Below are 19,751 nucleotides of genomic sequence, written 5' to 3'. Positions count from 1 at the left end.
GCAACTAATTAGCTGTCAGTAGCTAATTAGTTGTTTCTCCTTTATGTTCACAAGTAGCTAAATAGCTACTATAGCTTATTTCCCAATAAGCATCACATACCATGTTGAGCTTGCTTCTCAACACTCCCCCTCAAGCTCAACGTGTCCTTTCTTGGGGTTATCTACAACTTCTTTTCCATGATGCTTTGTTCTTGCATGGAACACTAGGTTTTTTGCAAGTTGAATGTTGCTCATATTGTCACACCAGATTGTGACAATACCATCTATATACTCTCCCAAATCATCAAGCAATCTTCTGATCCATACCTCTTCACAAGTGGCTATGGCGGCTCCTCTGTACTCAACTTCAGTACTAGACAATGCAACAGTAGCCTGTTTCTTGCTACTCCATGAAATACCTGCACTTCCCAATGTAAACATATATCCACTTGTGGATCTTCTATCTATTTGGCTTCTAGCCAATCAGCATCTATATATCCTTCCAGATTTATGTCCAAATCAGCCCTGTAAAACAATCCATAGTTCTTAGTAGCTTTTACATACCTCAAAATTCTTCTAATGCAGTCCAAATGCGGCTTTGTTGGTTGTTGCATAAATTGGCTGACTAATCCAACTGCATAACTCAAATCAGGTCTTGTTATGGTCAAATAAATAAGGCTGCCCACCATAGACCTGTACATGTTTACATCTTCTATTTTGGCTCCCAAATCAGCCCTCAATTTGCAGTTTTTGTCTAGTGGTACTCCAATAGGTTTGCATCCAAGCATACCATACTTTTTCAACATAGTTGTTGCATATTTTCTTTGCAACACATATATACCACTTTTAGATCTGATGATTTTAATACCCAAAAAATATCTCAGATCTCCCAAATCTTTCATATGAAACTGCATTTCCAAATTTCTTTTCAGCTTACTTATTTCATCCATGGAATCACCTCCAATGATGAGATCATCAATATAAATTAGAATCACAACAATACAATCATATTTCCTTTTAACATACAATGATGAATCAACCTTTGACATTTTGAAGTCAAGTTTTTTCAGATAATCTGAAAGTTCTCTGTGCCATGCTCTTGGTGCCTGTTTCAGTCCATAGAGAGCCTTTTTCAGCTTACATACATAATCTGGATGCTTCCTATCTTCAAAACCTGGTGGTTGACACATATACACTTCTTCTTCCAAGTTACCATGTAAAAAAGCATTTTTTACATCCATATGATGAAGAAACCATCTTCTGGCTGCACCTACAGCCAATAATATCCTCAATGTTGCCATCTTTGCAACCAGTGCAAATGTCTCATCATAATCAATTCCTTGCCTTTGGGCATATCCCTTTGCAACCAATCTTGCTTTATGTCTACTTACATTCCCACTGGAATCATGCTTTGTCTTGTAGACCCATTTGCAACCTACCACATTTTTTCCTTTTGGTAACTTCACCAAATCCCATGTTCTGTTTTCAGCCAATGCATCAATCTCTTCTTGCATTGCATCCACCCATTTCTTCTCAGTTTTAGCCTCATCAAAACTACTTGGATCAGGGATCTGTACCACCTTAGACATATATGCATAATGCATAGCCATATATGTATCATAACCAAATCTTTCAACAGTTTTTTTCTCTCTATCTGATCTTCTTAGTTTCTGATTTGCATCCTTCAATGCTTTTTCCATACTAAGGATTTTCAATCCTCTTATACCAAGAAGATCATCCAATGACATATCTGAATCCTCATCTTCCATGTTTTTAGACAAGTCATCCAACATTTCATACTCTGGCATTTTCTGTTTTCCTTTTTTATCATCACATTTTTTGTGTCCTCCACTTTTTCCACTCCAAGAATTCGAATCAAATTTACCATCTGAGCTTTTTGATGGTCCAGAACATTCTATTGATGTTGGACTTTGCTGTCCAACCTTGCTTCCATCTCTGTGGCAGTCTTCTACATTTTCAGATTTGTCTATGTCTTCAATCTCATTGTCTTCATCAGTCTCTGGATTCTGTTTTGGACTGTACCAACTGGCTAACTCATCAAATATTACATCCCTACTTGTTCCAATCTTCTTTGTTACAGGGTTATAGCATCTATACCCTTTCTGTTCTCCTGAATAGCCAACAAAAATACATTTTTCTGCTTTTGGACCCAGCTTACTTCTTACTTCTGCAGGCATATGTACATATGCAAGGCATCCAAACACTTTTAAGTGTTCTAAACTAGATTTCCTTCCATAGAAAAACTCTTCAGGAGTTGCTTCATGTACTCTCGATGTTATACATCTATTTAGAATATAATTTGTTGTATTTACAGCTTCTACCCAATAGTACAATGGCATATTCTTCTCTGTCATCAAAGCCCTTGCAATGTTCACCAATGTTCTGTTTTTCCTCTCAGCAACTCCATTTTGCTGTGGAGTATATCTACATGTGAACTGTAGATCTTAAACATTTTATTCTTGTACCTGCCTGCTTTTCCACCATGCATTTAAACTTACGAAAACATTCAAACACTTCACTTTTCTCTTTCATGAAGTACACCCATGTTTTCCTTGAGCAATCATCAATAAAAGTTACATACAATCTGCAACCACCGATAGATGCATTCTTAGTTGGTCCCCATACATTCGTATGTACCAAATCCAACAAATTTTTACTTACATGTCTTTCATGAGGGAATGGCAACCTATTTTGCTTTCCATATTGACATGCTTCACATATCTTTTCCATTTCACAATTTTTCAGTTTTGGCAGTCCAGCCACTGCATCTTTTCTCAACATATTCTTTAGGGTTTGCATACTTATGTGGCCAATCCTTTTATGCCACATTTCCACATCTGAGACTACACTCATTCCATTTGCAAACATAGCTGAAATCTGTCTAGGCATGTCAACATCCAAAATAAACATTCTTCCTTGTCGTTTTCCTTTTGCAATGAGCTTCCCATTCTTTTCTATATAGCATCCACTTTGCTTAAACTTTACTTGCATACCTTGCTCTACTATCTGTCCAACAGAAATTAGATTCTTAGCAAGATTTGGAACATGCATTACATTAAACATATACTTAGTCTTTCCTTTTTCTTCCCACAATGGGATATCTCCAACATGTTCTATTTGGTGAGTACTATTATCACCCGTCTGTACGTAGCCAGGAATCTCTGGTTCTCTTAACCTTTCAAACCAGTTTGCATGTCCAGTCATATGGTTAGATGCCCCCGAGTCTACATACCATGTAAACTCTTCATTACATTTCTGTGAGCTTTCAGCCACTGTTGCTATCTCATGTTGTACCACAAATGCACCATCCTTTTCACAATCTTCACTAGTTTGGGCATAGTTATTCTGCTGTCTCTTTCCTCTTTGGCCATCATTTTTCTTCTTGTAACATTCAGCCTATGTGTGGCCTAGTTTTCAACAATACCAACAGCCATCATCATTTACATATGTTTGCTTACCTCTACCTTGGTTGCTCCCCCTGCCTCTGTTGTTTCTTCCTCTAATGTTTTGTTGTCCTCTTCCTTGATAACCATTATTGTTGGTTCTTGTTGAGCCAAATCTTTCATGGCCTCTTCCTCGGCCTCTTCCAGCACTATTATATAGGGCTTGCCCCTCATTCTCAAGATTTCCTTTATTTACATCATCCATCTGATTCCTTTCTTCTACTACAAGCATTGAAACCAGATCTGGAAAAGTTGGGATACTATCCCTTGTAAGCATAGAGGGTTTTAAAGCTTTTGTATTGAGGTCCTAAGCCTCTCAAGCATATTTCTACCTTATCATCATCTTCTATCTTTACATTGATAGAAGCAAGTGATTCACATATGCTCTTTATTTTCAAAACATACTCATTTATTGACATCTTACCTTTTTCTAAGGTATTTAGCTCAGTCTTCAACTGTAGCTTTCTAGCTTTTGTGTTTACTGCAAACAGTTTTACCAAATTGTCCCAGGCTTCTTTTGGGAGCATAGCATCCTGTATGTGCCCAAGCATCGAATCTAGGATGCTAAGTGAGAGCCAATACCTTCCTTGCCCCTTGATTCCAATATTTGAATGCTTTAATCTGTGCTGCTGTGGCATTTTCTTCTGGGATCTCCGGAGCCTCTTCTAGGTCTCCTTCAATGTGATCCCAGTATCCTTTCCCCATCAAGAAATTTGTCATTCTAAATTTCCACGCCGGGAAATTGTTTTTATCTAGTTTCTCTGTAACTATTTGGCCCACATTCTCTGCAGCCATTATCTCTTCCAAACTAGGGTTTCTGCTACGATTACTTCAACAAGTAACTTTCTAATTTCAATCCGCAAACAAAGAAATACCTTTCTTAGATCTATGCACTTCTGTACTCTTCTTTATGAGCAACTCGCTCTGATACCATGTTAAGAAAATGTGAAGAAGGCACTCAGGCTCTTATTATGTGCGCGGCGGATCGTGATGTGCTGGCTCGTTTGGTGCTCAAACACAGAAGGGAAGGGGGAAGGGGGAAGGAGATTTACTTCTGTAGTAGCCAAAACTTCTTCTATTTCATTACCTCTCGTCTATTTCTCTCTTCTACTCTCACTCTCTGAGTTCTTTCTCTCTATCCTCACTCTCTCTCTCAGAGTTCTACTTCTTGTATATTTCTTACTTACCTACTCTCTTACTTTTTACCTAAGTAATAAGTTACTTACATATGCAGCTAATTAGTTGTTTCTCCTTTATGTTCACAAGTAGCTAAATAGCTACTATAGCTTATTTCCCAATAACCATCACATACCATGTTGAGCTTGCTTCTCAACAATTTCCACTAACAGTATCCGGACAAACCCAATCCTCAATCAGCGCCGACTCATTACTCGTCGTCTTAAGTGGGGGAGAGTGTCATGATATGGCAAGACTCGAACCCATGACCTTATGTTATATGGGTCGAGCTCTTGACCATTATACCATCTATTGTAATACATAGGATATTATTTTCATTTCAATTTTATTATAGGAAATTAATGTATATTCCAGATTTCTCTAGAACATTCTAGAAGCTTCAGGACTCCTCCTGAGAACATTATAAAAGGAGGCACAAGGCATTATGTTGAACCAAATTGGTTCAACGCTAGTCTTAAGCCTCATAGTCATTTTGTACTTACTCTTCATATAATATATCATCTGTTATCATCATCTCTCTCTCTCTCTCCCTCTCTCGGGTGTCTTACGCAGTTCCGTCCTCTTAGTACTAATAGTATTTCCCTTCTCCGGTACTAATTCTCTCTTTGTTTTAGTACTATTCCTAGCACATAATGTGGTGGCCGATATGTTGTCAAGGGCAAGGTACGAGGGTGAAGAAGATCTGCACTCCAATGAAGAGGATGTTGGTGTTAGGATGGCACTCAGATCAAAAAGTACATCAGTTTAAATAGATGACAATAATATGATAATATAGGAGCGGAGAAATAAATGACAAGTATTTACGTGGTTCGGCCAAATTAGCCTACGTCCACAGACAAAGAGAGATTCCACTATAAGAAAATATAACAGAGAGTTTACAACAATTAGAGAAAATATTCTCTAATTAAACCCAACACCCAAGAGAATAACCTCACAATTCTCTCACAAGAATTTTCTCCTACTAGTGTTTCCCAAACTTTCTAATTCTCTTACATCTCACAAGCCTACAACTCTTGGTGGTCTTCTATTTTGATGCACCTTCAAACGACTAAGGTTGCCTTTTTATAGCCTTCACTTCACCGACTTTTTATAGTAATGATGCACATGGCCTTCATATATTCACCAAGACTGATGACTTTGCAATTAGTCATCATGCTTTGTGTAGATCATGCAGATGAGAGACGTGGCTTTCCATAAACCACACCAATTAATTCAAGTCATTTTAACAAATCTCCACCTTGACTTGAATTTCATAGTCATCTCACTCCACCTTTTCCGGATAACTCAATTATTGGTTATACCAATCAAATTCAAGGAATGCTTGAACTTGATTCTTGGAAGAGGCTTCGTCAACATATCTACGGGATTCTCATGAGTTGAAATCTTTTTCACTGAGATATCACCCCGCGAAATAACATCACGAACAAAGTGATACTTGATATCGATGTGCTTAGTTCTTTCATGGAACATCTGATCTTTAGTCAAATGAATGGCACTTTGACTATCACATAAAAAATGTCGATCTTGTCCGAACAAGAACTGAGTTCCTCAAGCAAGCCTCTTAACCAGATAGCTTCTTTAATCACCTCTGTCACTGCAATGTACTCTACCGCTGTCGTTGATAACGCAACCATGGGTTGCAACGAAGCTTTCCAACTAACTGCACTTCCACCTAGAGTGAATACATACCCTGTCAGTGATCTTCTTTTATCAAGATCACTGGCGTAGTCAGAGTCAACATAGCCAACTAGAGAACTGCTACTCCTGCCAAACTCCAGACAAGCGTCTGAAGTCCCACGCAAATATCTTAAAATCCATTTCACTGCATTCCAGTGTGATTTTCCAAGACAAGCCATATATCTGCTGGCTACATTCATAGCATGTGAAATATCTGGACTTGTACAAACCATAGCATACATCATGCTACCAACTACACTGGAGTAGGGAACTCTTGCCATGTATCTCTTTTCATTATCTGACTTTGGTGATAAAGAAGCTGATAACTTAAAATGCGTTGCAAACGGAGTCGATACTGGTTTAGCATTTTTCATACCAAACCTCTCCAACACTTTCTCAATATAACTCTTTTGAGTTAAATACAACTTTCCACCATTACGATCTCTTTCAATTTCCATGCCAAGGATCTTTTTTGCTGCACCAAGATCCTTCATCTCGAACACTCTGTTCAACTATTTCTTTAATTATTCAATATCCGACATATTTTTAGCTGCTATCAACATGTCATCAACATAAAGAAGCAAATAGATAAATGAACTATCATGAGTCTTCCTGAAATAAACACAGCTGTCATAATTGCTTCTTGAGTATCCGATGCCAACCATAAAGGAATCAAATCGCTTGTACCACTGTCTTGAAGGCTGTTTTAAACCGTACAACGATTTCTTCAATAGGCAAACATAATCTTCTTTTCCTTCAACAACAAACCCTTCTGGTTGTTGCATGTAAATATCTTTGTCAAGTTCACCATGTAGAAATGCGGTTTTTACATCAAGTTGTTCTAACTCCAAATCATGCATAGCAACTAATGCAAGCAAGACACGAATAGAACTATGTTTCACAACAGGTGAGAAAATATCATTAAAATCAACACATGGTACCTGACTGTAGCCTTTAGCTACTAACCATGCCTTGTACCTTGCTTTGTCCACTCCAAGAATTCCTTCCTTTATGTTGAAGATCCATTTACAACCAACAATCCTTTGTCTAGCTGGCGGCTTCACAAGTACCCAAGTTTCGTTTTTATAAAGAGACTCAATTTCTTCTTGCATAGAAATCAAGCACTTGGTGGAATCAACAGAGGAAATAGCTTCAGAGTAAGAAGTTGGCTCGCCAATAGAATTTGTTTCTTCTCCAACTGATAAAGCATATGCAACAAAATCAGCATATCTCTGTGGTGGTCTAATTTCTCTTCTTGGTCTATCTCTTGCAATACTTCGTTCTTCCTTAGGAGGTGCTTCTTCTACGACATCAAGCTCCTCTTCTACAGGTTCAGGAGCATGTGTTTCAGCCAACACTGGTGGACTTGGAGCTTCAAGCTCCACTTGCTTCGATGTACTTCCCGTCTCATATGTATCAGAAGAAACCACAGGCTCCTTTCTAGGATTCAGTAGAGAAGATTCATTAAAAGTAACATCTCTACTAATTGCAAATTTAGGTGACTTAGGATCAGGACACCACAACCTATATCCTTTCACCCCAGAAGCATAACCAAGAAAAATACATTTTCTAGCTCGAGGCTCCAATTTTCCTTCACTAACATGCATATAAGTAGGACATCCAAATATTCTCAAATTTGAATAATCAGCAGGTTTACCGGCCCATACCTCTTCAGGAGTTTTGAACTCAATCGTAGTTGACGATGAACGATTCACCACGAAACATGTCGTGGAAACTGCTTCAGCCCAAAAGTCTTTGGACAACCCAGCATTGGAAAGCATACAACGAGCCCTCTCCAAAAGAGTTTTGTTCATGCGCTCAGCTACGCCATTCTGTTGCGGTGTTTTAACTATTGTGCGATGTCTGGAAATTCTTTCAGCCTCGTAAAACCTGTTAAAATCTCCTCCGCAGAATTCCAAACCATAATCAGTTCGAAATCTTCTAATCTGCTTTCTCGTCTGCTTCTCAATCAGAATTTTCCACTTCTTGAAAGTATCAAACACATCACTTTTGTGTTTAAGAAAATAAACCCAGACTTTTCTTGAAAAATCGTCAATAAAAGTCAAAAGATATTGAGCTCCTCCTTTTGATAGAACTGGTGCTGGTCCCCACAAATCAGAGTGAATATAATCCAAAGAACCTCTAGTCTTATGGATTCCAATGCCAAAGCTAAGTCTCTTCTGCTTTCCGAATACAGTGCTCACAAAAATCCATCTTTCCCATACTTTGGCCACAAAGTAGTCCTCGTTTGCTCAACAAGGTTAAACCTTTCTCGCTCATATGCCCGAGCCTTATATGCCATAACTTCGTAACATCAAATTCCGACATAGACGATGAAGAAACTGTTGCAGAACCTGTCATTGTCAAGCCATGTAATACATACATGCTTCCTACTTTTCTAGCCTCCATCACAACCATAGATTGACATATTTGCATTCGTCGGGTTTCCCATTCGAATGCAAATGAATACGAATACGAATGGGTAGTCAAGTACTCTCTTGACACTATAATCTATTAATGAATAGTTGTTTTTTTTGGTGAAATACCTTTATTTAAATAAATAAATAAATATTTTATATTTATTTTACAAAACGAATGGTTTTTTAATATGCTTGGGGCCATTTTGTATTCTCGAATATTGAGAATATTGCGCATGGAGAATATCACGAATATCACGCATGTGTCAATCTATGATCACAACCAACGCACATTTGCTAACTTTTAATACTCCACCTTCAGCTGAGAACTTGCACCCGTTGGCGTCGAGGGTGCCCAATGAGATGAGATTCTTCTTTAGATCAGGAACATGCCTCACATCAGTCAATGTTCTGACAATCCCATCAACCATCCGGATCCGTATTATTCCTATTCCAATAGTTTTTCATGAAGCATTATTCCCCATCAAAACTATTCCTCCATCAATAGACTCGTATGATGAAAACCAGTCCTGATTGGGACACATATGATAAGAACAACCAATATCCATAATCCACTCATCGTTCAGTTTGATTGGCTTTTCCGTCACAAGGAGCACATCAACATCGCCTCCGACTTCAGCAACAATAGCCTTACCTACGTCCTCCTTTCTATCTTGTGGAGTATTCTTTTTCCTTTGCAACTTATCACAATTCTGGCAAACATGCCCTGGTTCCTAATAGTGCCAACACACAACAGACCTACTTCTGGATTTAGATCTAGATTTAGGCATGTCTCTATTGTTCCCTTTTTGTTTAGATCTACCCCTTACATATAAACCCTGTGCCTGACTATCACTTGTTTGTCCAGTGATATCATGATCAATCTTTTCTTTAGTTTCCAAAGAAAATTTGACATCTTTTAGAGAAATAGTATTCTTCCCGTACAACATAGTTTCTCTAAAATGTCTATATGAATGGGGTAACGAACACCACAACAACAATGCCTTATCTTCATCATCAATGGTAACATCGAGATTTTGCAAATCCATGATCATAGATTCAAACTCATCAATATGAGAACTAAGAGATGTACCTTCACTCATCTGAAGTGAATACAAGCATTGTTTCTTATAAAGCTTGTTTGTTAGATCAGATAGAGAGACTCCAATTTTTACCATAGTGCCTTCGTTGTATTCTTAGAGATTACCTCCCGCAAAACTTCATTTGCCAAAGACAATTGAATCGTTGAGCAGGCCTTCTCATCTATCTCCTCCCACCCGATGTCTATCATACCGCCGAGCCTTACATCTAAAGCCTTTTGAACTCCGTTCTGCACAAGGATAGCGCGCATCCTTACTTGCCAAAGAGAGAAGTTGATTTTTCGATCAAACTTCTCGACATCAAATTTTGTCGTCGACATCTTGACTTAACAAGATAATACCAAAACTAATGTACTAACAACCAACGCTCTGATACCAATTTGTTAGGATGGCACTCGGATCAAATAGTACATTAATTTAAATAGATGACAATAATATGATAATATAGGAGCGGAGAAATAAATGACAAGTGTTTACGTGGTTCGGCCAAATTAGCCTATGTCCACGGACAAGAGAGAGAGTCCACTATAAGAAAATATAACAGAGAGTTTACCACAATTAGAGAAAATATTCTCTAGTTAAACGCAACACCCAAGAGAATAACCGCACAATTCTCTCACAAGAATTTTCTCCTACTAGTGTTTCCCAAACTTTCTAATTCTCTTACATCTCACAAGCCTACAACTCTTGGTGGTCTTCTATTTTGATGCACCTTCAAATTGTGTCTCCCGTGTGTAAACCTTGCTTGTGTGTTCGTGCGACTTGTGGCAAGGGAGCGTTCGGGCTTGCCCATGCACCTCTCCTTTCACAAAGGCGTTCGAAATTGTGTCTCCCATGTGTAAACCTTGCTTGTGTGTTTGTGTGACTTGTGGCAAGGGAGCGTTAAGGCTTGCCCATGCACCTCTCCTTTCACAAAGGCATTCGAAATTGTGTCTCCCATGTGTAAACTTTGCTTGTGTGCGGCACACATGGATCTACCTCATTGAGAGGAAGAGCGAAGTCTTCGACTGTTTCTAGGACCTCAAAGGGTTCGTGGAAACGGAAACGGGACGAAAGATCAAGTGCCTGTGGTCGGATGGCGGGAAAGAGTACTTTTCTGGTCAATTCAACGGTTATCTACAACAAATGGGAATTCGGCGCGAATTCAGTTGTAGATACACGCCAGAGCAGAACAGTGTGGCCAAGAAGAAGAATCGGTCAGTTGTGGAAGCGGCACGGGCATTGTTGGAGGACAAGAGCTTGCCCAAGTTCTATTGGGCCGAGGCAGTAAGGACCGTGGTATACATCCAGAACCGGATCGAAGACAAAGTGTCGGCGCACGAGCTGTATTTCGGAACGAAGCCGAACTTGCGACACTTGAGGGTGTTCGGTAGCATTGTGTATGTGCATGTACCAAAGCAGAAAAGGAGGAAGCTGGACGCAAGGGCCGAGAAATGCATCTTGGTCGGTTACTCGGTTGAGCAGAAGGGTTATAAGTGTTATAACCCTCGCACCAAACAAGCACGTGTTAGCCGCGACGTTGTGTTTGACGAGTCCGCGTCCTGGTACCAGCCCCCGACTCTGAACCCCGACTCCAATCCGAGCGCTGACGATGAGGTCAGCGAGGCCGAGATGCCTCCGGATGAGCCCGAAATCGAGACCCGTGAAGAGAGTCCAATTTCACTCCGTTTAAGTGGACCGATTGGACGACTGAGTCGGTACGACCAATCCGATGAAGAGCCGGCGAGTAGTGGAGACTCGGCCGTGCATTCCCCGCGCAGGAAGCCGAGGAGACGGCTTACGCGCAAAGAGAAAGGGAAGAAGAAGGTGTCGGATTCCGGCAAAGATAGGAACGAGTCAGACCGACGTGAGTCCGACTCCAATGGAACTGGTGACGGGTCTTTAAAGGTGAAGACCGCGTCGACCGAGAAGGCCTCGACATCGGCTAATGAGAGATTACGCCGATCTACTCGCCAGAAGAATCCTGTTTTGAGGTTCGGATACAACGAGTACATGGCGCATCATTATGCGTACATGACCCGTGTAGCGGAAGTGCGTGAGCCGGAGAGCTACGCAGAAGCGGCTAAAGACGCGAATTGGCGTGCCGCGATGGAGGAAGAGATGCACGCATTGGCGGAGAACGAGACATTGGGGTAAAACCGATCGGGTGTAGGTGGGTGTACAAGGTCAAGTACAACACCGATGGCTCGGTCAACCGGTACAAGGCTCGGCTAGTGGCAAAGGGCTACGCGCAGAAACACGGCATCAACTATGATGAGACATTTGTGCCGGTCGCGAAAATAAAGACCGTCCGTGTTTTGCTCGCAGTAGCTACAGTGAAGGGGTGGCACTTACATCAGATGGATGTAAAGAATGTGTTCCTGCAAGGTGACCTTGAGGAACAAGTGTACATGGTACAACCCCCCGGATTTCATTCTGGAACGAACTCCTCGGCAGTATGCCGACTAAAGAAGTCCCTTTACAAACTGAAGCAAACCCCGCGTGCCTGGAACGCGAAGATCACGCAACAACTGCGTCGGATGGGCTTCTTCACGTCAAAATCGGACTCTTCCCTGTTCATCTGGAAAGGTCGACTCGGACCGGTTAGTATTTTACTATATGTTGATGACTTGGTCATCACCGGCGCCGACCTATGTGAAATCGACCACGTGAAGCTCCAGCTTGCGGCATCGTTCGACATGAAGGATCTGGGGGACCTTCATTACTTCCTCGGGATCGAAGTGATCTGTACCCCCGAAGGCATATTGATCAGCCAACATCACTACATGCTGAGTATGCTCTTCAAATTCGGGATGGCCAACTGTAAGTTAGTCTCGACTCCTCTGGACAGAACCGTCAAGCTTCGTCCCGATACGGGAAAGGTATGCGACCCGACGAGGTTCCGATAAATTGTCGGAAGCCTTATATACTTGACCATCACCCGACCCGACCTCAGTTATCCGGTCGGAGTGATCAGTCAGTTCATGGTGCGACCTACCGAGGAACACCTTCAGTGTGCGCAACGCATACTGACGGGAACTCAACGCTCCTTATGTCCAACGCTCGGCCACAACCGAGCTTCCTTTCATACGCAGACAACGGGAAACAAATGCACGACACGAAGTAAGAGAAGATACAGACAATACACAGGAGGTTTACGTGGAAAACCCCAAACTAGGGGAAAAACCACGGCAGCCCACAGGCTGCAAACTGTCACTATGTAAGAATGTACAAACAGTGAGTTCACGGAGGCAACGACCTCGTGCTCACTATCTTCGCCACAGGCGGCGGTTACAACAGAGGCAGTTACCTCGTTCTCTCTCTCTCTCTCTGTACAGTTACACGCTCTCTCTTCTTCTTGCACCTACAAGAAAATAACCACAACAACAGTAACAAAAAAAGTTTGCCCTAAGTCATATTTATACTAATATGACTTTTCGGCTATTTACAAATGTAGCCTCGATGGGCTCTCAGAAACATATTTAAGAATATTTCTCTTCATCCGGTTCTCACCGGGCCTGCACCATCCGGCTCTCCATAGCCAGGTACTCCTCATCCGGTCTTCACCGGGTCTGTATCATCCGGCTCTCCATAGCCGGGTGCTCCTCATCCGGTTCTCACCGGGCCTGCACCATCCAGCTCTCCGTAGCCGGGTACTCCTCATCCGGTCTTCACCGGGTCTGTATCATCCGGCTCTCCGTAGCCGGGTGCTCCTCATCCGGTTCTCACCGGGCCTACACCATCCGGCTCCCTCCGTAGCCGGGTACTCATACCGTTTCGGCACTGTTCTTCTCCCTTCCCATTCGGAGGGACCTGTCTCCCAACACATACTTCGGTATGTCAACGGCACTAACGAGCGGGGACTGCTATATCGGACCGGTGCAGCCGCGCAATTAGTCGGCTACACAGATGTTGATTGGGCTGGCAACGCCGCCGATCGCCGATCCACGTCCGGATACGCGTTCTCCCGCGTGGAGCAGTAAGAAGCAGCCGACAATTGCACTGTCGAGCACCGAAGCTGAGTACCGAGGAGCGGTTGTCGCGACATGCGAAGCCATATGGTTGAAGCGGCTACTTAAGGACCTGCAAGAGGAGGTGTCAGATCCGATGACGATCTACTGCGACAACCTCAGCAGCATCCAGCTTGCGAAAAACCCCGTTTTCCACGCACGGACCAAGCACATTCAGGTGCACTACCATTTCGTCCGTGAGCGTGTCCTTTCCGGTGAAGTCAAACTTCAGTACGTTCCGACGGATCGGCAGACTGCCGACATCTTCACTAAGCCCCTTGGTCTGGACAAGTTGCGGCAATTCTCCGGTGCGCTCGGATTGCGTCACCTCGACGTGCCAAACTTGAGGGGGAGAACAGTCCCGAACGACCAAGCAAAGCAGCAGGAAAGGAGCGGAGGCCGCGACACCGAGTCGGTTGACTCGGTTGTTGACTCGGTTGTCGAGTTCGACTTCGGATCAGCTGAAGAAGCCGAGGGCGGACCCGCGGAAAAGTCCCAAAGCGAACAGAAGCGGAGCAGCCGAAGGGGAGCAGCCGAAGGAGAGAGCCGAAGCCAACCACGCATGGGGAAGATGACGCCACCAAGGGCGAGAAGTCCGAAGACGAGTTGGAGACAGCCAACTCGGACGGGAGCGAAAACCGATCAGAGGTAGCCAAGTCGGTTCGGATGTTTGATTCAGATACGTTGAATCAACCGAGGCCCAAGCAAAAGAAAAGGCAGCAGGAGAAGCGTCAACACCGCAACAGCAGAAGAGCTTATAAGGGCCGCATGAGCAGACAAGCCGACTGGAAGGGTCGAAGCGCGCGGAGTCGAACAGGTTGAGGAGCGCGAGCGAGGCGTGAAGCCAGGAGGAACCGGAGCTGTGAGCCCGAGGATCCCGAAGAGCCTCGAGTTCAGCTTGAGGGGGAGTGTTGAGAGACAAGCTCAACATCAACCGGATCGGCTGAAGAAGCCGAGGACCGGATCGTTTGGGACCGATCGGTTAGGCCGAGTGCGTAAACCGGGAGGCCATTAGGAAAGATATTCTGTGAGGAATATATTTGGGAGTTAGTGTAGGAGCTCTTAAAGAGCATTGAAGTACGTTCAGTACTTTGGTCAGTCCTTCGAGGACTTGTATAAAAGTGTTCATGGAACACACATATGTATAGAGTAGTGAATTGAGATTTTTTGTGGAATATAGTTCTTGTATTTTCTCTCTCTCACTCTCTCTGTCTCTCCTGCGTATACTGCGTAAGCCCAAACTCTCCATTAAACTTGAGTTTTCTTCCTTCTGTTCGGTCTTCATACTTGCTTCCGCACGTTACTTTTTACAAAAGTAATGAATGAAAATTATTTCTTTTGAATTACAATGCATAGTTTAATGCGTCGGAGGAGCCGATCTGAATTTGCGACTAGCTCTTGGAGATATCGTTCTTGCTCGCATTCCTGGTCTTGTGCCACAGATATTTGTAGCTAGTGGAGGGACTCCGACAATGTATATTTGTCCTGCACCGCTTCTTCCAACATTTCATGTTGTCGGCCGAAACTCTCTTGGAGTTTCGTGTGCTCGTTTTGGAGACTGAGGAGTTGGTCATTTGTAATGGCCGTAGCCCATCAGTAACCTTCCTCAATGTCATGTAGTTTAGCCGCAGGAGCCTCATTAGCTGCCCGAATAGCCAACGTGACATTTTCTTTAGTTTCTCAGAGCTTGGCTGTTTGTGCGTCGAGCCCTTCTTGGAGTTCGGCTTCGCATTTTCCTGCCTACTCCCGTATTTGATCGGCTTCTACTTTACCCGCTTCATAGCATTGTTTTGCTTTCTCGCCAATCATCGATTTGGCCGCAAGGTCCTCTTCGTAGTTGGGCAGAGATACCTTGGTCGTTTCGGTGGTCGGCACCGATTCGGTTGTGTCTTTAATTTGTGTGGACATATTCACATGGTTGGGAGCAAGTGGTCGAAGAGCTAGAGAATTTTCTTGCTCTCTTTCGTTGAGTCGTTGCTCAAGCTCGTCTCTTTGGCTTTCCAAAGCCTGCCACAGTTCCATGGCCGTCTTGGCATGTTTGTGTGCATGTTGGCTACTGACCGCCATATCTTTAGTTGCGCGGGTTCGCTTTTCTAGTTCTCGGTAGACTTTGACCAAGGCCATATTGAGGTCATGTAGCTCAATTCTTGCACAGTGGGTTTTGGTTACCCGCTTCCGGCCGATTTTCTGCAGCTGTGGCTCCTCATCTTATTCAAGCTCATTGGTTAGCGCCCACTAGACCATCTGTTGCTCTACATGTTCCTCGGCCATGCGTGCTATTGCGGCAACCTGAAGACGAGCGAGCAAGTCGATTAGCTCGTACGTCGTGGCATGCTATAAGATCACGCCAAGCTCATAGGACTCAGCGAGCATGTCCCTAAAGGTCAGCACTTCTTTCTCTGAGAACTAGGAAGGTTGCCCTTGCTCTATATTTCCTGTTAAGGACAAGGTCTTGTCCGTGACAACTATGACAGTCTTTTCGGGAGCAACAACTAGTTGCCAGTTCGGGCTAAAGAGCCCCCTTGAGTTCGGGCTAAAAAGCACAAATAAGTAGTGTGCTAAGGCAGGCAAGAACCGTTTCCCTATCTGAAAAACCGACAAGCTGGCACGAACTCCTTCCCCTGTGATGATTCTCCAATCAAGTGCACCGCCTCTGTAGGCGGTGATGATTATTCCCACCTTTTTCTACGACATGTTGTACACGTTAGCGTGTACGCACCCAAACTCCAAAAGAAATATGGCGAGATCGCTAAAGAACTTGTTAGGGCCACCATTATGCCTTTGCCGACACTGAGTATTCTTGAAATACGCTTCAAGGACATTTTGAGGCAGAGCCTCAATGTCATGTTCCCCGCCTCGCAACAGGCCTGGCATAGACTGGATCTGGACATTGGTGATGGTGTTAGGATGCAAGCGGTGTCTGATTTCTTGTGCCTAGGTCGTGTCTGTTTAACCAGGTGCGGAGCTCTTTTGAAACTTTGAGTGGTATGGTTGGCTCGAGAGATGAAGAGTGAGAAGGGATGTGAGAGAGCTTGGAAACTTCTGAGCAGGGGGTGCGAGAGGGAGAGAGCGAGAAAGCTTTGAGTCGGGGGTGCGAGAGCGAGAGAGCGAGAACACTTGAAGGTTATGTGCTTCTGTGCATGTGTGAGTGTTATGCCTCTGGTTCCCTGCTTTATATATTTGCCTTGGTTCTTGAGATGTGGCCTTATGCCCTAGATTCAGAAACTTGCCTACCATAATAAGGTTTAAAGACCATGTGTTTGAAACCGTTTGTACTTGCTTTTCTCATATGTCATGCATGCTCCTTAAATACTTAGTGGGTCTCTTTTTTTTCTTTTTTTCTTTTTTTCTTTTTTTTCACATAGTATACAACTTCGAGGTAGGTACAGTAATTACCGTGATTGAGGCGATTCCCCACCCCCCCCCCCCTCCCGAGATCCTTTGTCTTACCTACCGTGGTCCAATCGTGGCCGTGTTGCTTACTGGTGAAAGGTTTAGGTGGGGTCTAGCCGAGATATGGTTTTAACCGAAACCCATTGACCCAATTTGGCATGATGTCACTAGCTAGTGTCCCGAGCTGGAATGTCCCATTAAATTTTTTAATGATCCAAAAAGGCTTTGTCCACTGGAAACAAAGCTTCCCTAGCATCAAGCCGAGCCGAGTTTGAAAAACTAGGACCAGTTTCCTGGTTACAAATGATTTCTCCGAGCCTTTCTGATGGCGGTTAACAAACGCTTTCCGTTGTCGCTGACCATGTTCTAATTTGGTCTAACTTGCGATCCGATGTTCTCTAAGTTCTAGTAATTGTTTAAGTCATTCCTACTCTGACTCAAACTCAGGAAGCCATTTGGTAATTTTTACTCATAGACTTGGTACTTGGAATTCTATAGGCATGACTGCTTCCAAACGGAAAGCCAGACAAAATGGTGTCGATTTGATACTTGTTTTGAATGTCATGTGATACGCCCAGAGTGCACTGTGTAGCTTATCATCCCAATCAATTCAATGTCCGTTCACGATTGTCTTGAGAATGTTCTACAGAGTCAAATTTGTTGACTCGGCCAGGCCATTTGCTTGTGGATAGTATGGCGTGCTTTTCTTATAAACCACCGCATAGTGTGTCATGAGATCTCGAATAAGTCGATTAAGGAAATGAACTCCTTGGTCACTGACGACCTTCATCGAGCAACCGAATCAGCACCATAAGTATTCATAAACGAATTTCTTGGTGGACATGGCCGTGTTGTCATGAAGCGTCTTCACTTCGACCCATTTGGTGCAATAATCAGTCGCGACTATAATATATTTATTTCCTTTGCGAGTCGAGGCCGATTTAAATGGGCCGACGAAATCCAGGCCCCACTTCTGGAAAGCCACTACCAGAAGAATCGGTTCGTGAGGCAATCGGGCTTGCTCGGTGATTGGCCCATGCGTTGGCATAAATGGCATTGCCGACAAAATTCATGGGCGTCTTTTTTGAGTTGTTGGCCACCATAAGCCGCTCTGCCAAATTTTCCAAGTTGTGGCATGTCCGGCGTAGTGCCCCGGCTATCCCATAATGTGCTTCTCAGAGGATATCATCCTTTTCGAACTATCACACTGCTCGTCGCTAGATGTCGTCCGAGCCCTTGTGGTAAAGTGTATCCGCGAAGAGGCAAAAATTTTGGCGTCGGACTACTAACTGTAAAGAAATACGCGCTCCGTAAAACAACGCTCGGCCACAACCGAGTCTAGGATCAAACACAGAAAACAGATAATGCACGCACGACACAGTGAAGAGAAGAGTACATAGGATGTTTACGTGGAAAACCCAAACACAGGAAAAACCACGGCAGTCCACGGACTGCAAACTATCACTATGCTACAATATACAATAGATGAGCACAGAGGCAATGACCTCTGTTCACTGTCTTCGCCATAGGCGGCGGTTACAACAGAGACAACGTCCGCTTCATCTCTCTCTCTCTCTCTCTCTCTCTGTACACGGTTGCACACAAATCTTGCACCAACAAGAATGACAACCACAGCACTAAGTTTGCCCTAAGTCATATTTATACTAATATGACTTTTCGGCCATTTACAAATATAGTCCCAATGGACTCTCAGGAACATATTTACGAATATGTCCCTTCATCCGGTGAGCACTCCTCATCGGGCCTGCATCATCCGGCTCTTGCCGGGCACTCGTCATCCGGTTCTCACCGGGTCTTCCGTTGCCAAGTACTCCACATCCGGTTCTCACCGGGTCTTCCGTTGTCGGGTACTCCACATCCCATCCGGAGGGATCTGTTTCCTAACAAACTCCCCCTTCACTCCGGCATGGGATGTCTTACTTGTCTAATCCGCTTCCAACATGCATCCAGCTTGTCGGGTATCAGCACTTTGGTCAACATATCTTACCCGTTCTCGTCCATATGGATATTCGTCAGCGCAAACTCTCGATCTTCTACTCGCTCCCGGATCCAATGATACCTACGCTGGATATGCTTTGTCTTGTAATGGTACGATGTGTTCTTAGCAAGGTGGATGGCACTTTGACTGTCGCAATAGAGTCGGTATTCATCTTGCTGGATATCGAGCTCTTCGATGAAGTCCTTCATCCATAATATTTCCTTGCCGGCTCCATAATATTTGACCGCGTTGCAGTGCTCCTTGCCGGGATTGCTCATGAACCGGCTCACCACTCCGACTGCATATCCAATATTTGGTTGAGTACACACCATTGCGTACATTAAGCTCCCGACGGTAGAGGCATATGGAACCTTCATCATATACGCCTTCTTTACTTTCGTCTTCGAGCTTTGCTTACCGGATAACCTGCAGTTTGCCGGAAGTGTCGATCCGACCGGTTTCGCATCTGACATGTTGAACCGGTGAAGCACCTTTGTCACGTACTTCTCCTATGACAGCCACAATTGCTTCGTTGA

Source organism: Azolla caroliniana, unplaced genomic scaffold, assembly GCF_043228905.1.
Source record: "Azolla caroliniana isolate FFs.n. ecotype wild unplaced genomic scaffold, voAzoCaro1.0.p SCAF_5, whole genome shotgun sequence".
Lineage (NCBI taxonomy): Eukaryota > Viridiplantae > Streptophyta > Polypodiopsida > Salviniales > Salviniaceae > Azolla > Azolla caroliniana.
The sequence above is the reverse complement of the archived record's forward strand: the minus strand, read 5'-3'. Positions refer to the sequence as shown.